Here is a 1,386-nt window from a genome sequence, read left to right as displayed (position 1 = left end):
GGCAAAAGTCAGTTCCAAATTAGGTTTCGACTTAAGATGCCGTTTTCAGGAACTGTGTCGTAAGTCCGAGGACTGCCTGTAATTTATACTTTGTATCTGATATTCTGTTAGGGCTGATGTATGAGACCCCATTTCTTTCAAATCACTTGGCTTGACATGAAGTGAATGGAAGTTTCATATGCTAAAGGGTTTGTTTGTTTTTTGTAAGATCAGACCTTTAATTTGGGACTCACCTCCTAATACCCCAGAAACTTTCATAAAAAACGGAACACCCTACTTTCACTATTTGCAATTCTGAAGCTTTCCTCTCATACAAATTATTGTAGTGTGAACAAACAGTAAGCTCAACATTATAAAAAATAAAGACGACAACATTACCTCTTCCCCCCAGGATTATATATTCTAATTACACAAACAGTAAGAAAACAAGATAAAACACATCAAATAAATCAATGGAAAAATACTAGCATTACTGGCTCCTATTTAACCAAATGTTTTGTTGGCGATTTAACCCTAGTATTTTAAACAGCATTTTAAGGAAGTGCAGTCACCTGATGCACCAGGAAAAGAGGTGTAATGCATAAGAACAAATGAAAGCAATAGTTGCAGGAAGACACAAAGTGAGCAGTTAGATGGGTTGCTTCGACAGAACACAGATATCAAGAAAGTGTTTACCAATGAATGGCAAAGAAGTTTAAGCAGAAACAGGTTCATACAGAACCTTAAGATGTACCTGAAGCAAGAAAAAGGTTGAAGTGTCTTTGTAGCAGATAACAGCTACGTTTGAAAGTGGTCATCTATTTTTCAACTGACTCCAAAAAAGCATTATTTAAAGTATGTAATACAATGATTCTTCTGGATTATGGATGCAAAACAGAACTAAACATTCAAAAAAATACTAGATTTTTATTCCCTACTTACTAAAATGGAAAACATTCATCCCTCTAGGCTTAGGTACAATGTAGAAGAACAATAATAAAATACTGTTTTTAAGCCTTGACTATTACTGCTATCTCATCACCATCATCCCTCCATCAGTCTCTTCTTTTCCATTCACTGACACCAAGGTTTCTCCATCTGTTCTCAATATCCACCTATGCCCACTCCAGTAGGACCCATGCTTGCACATACCACAATTCCTCTTGCATCCCTTCCTTCAACTCATTCATCAAAAGGCTCCTTGTGTTTGCAATATGAGCACACCTGTCACAATATTTAAAAAAAACTCCATTTTATGTTCCATCCCTCTTCCCCTAGCACTGTTCACTCGCAATTTCCTTCATCTTTACACTCACTAAATGTGCTGCCTACAGATGTTACCCTCTTTCTCTTAACTAAATTCTGGATTCCCTTCAATTTGGATAATCTTTTTGTCTCCTTGGAAAC

At 36.5% G+C, this 1,386-nt stretch overlaps 1 protein-coding gene across 2 annotated transcripts in view; it reads right to left on the bottom strand.

The window, feature by feature from the left end:
- Nucleotides 1-1,386, bottom strand: part of ZFX (zinc finger protein, X-linked) — a 38,380-nt gene that overhangs the window by 10,983 nt on the left and 26,011 nt on the right. The gene's annotated exons all lie outside the window — the stretch shown is intronic.

This window comes from Gavialis gangeticus, unplaced genomic scaffold, assembly GCF_001723915.1.
Source record: "Gavialis gangeticus isolate Ggan-Ray unplaced genomic scaffold, GavGan_comp1, whole genome shotgun sequence".
NCBI classification, from domain to species: domain Eukaryota; kingdom Metazoa; phylum Chordata; order Crocodylia; family Gavialidae; genus Gavialis; species Gavialis gangeticus.
Note: the sequence above shows the minus strand (reverse complement) of the source record. Positions and strands in the feature narration are given on the sequence as shown.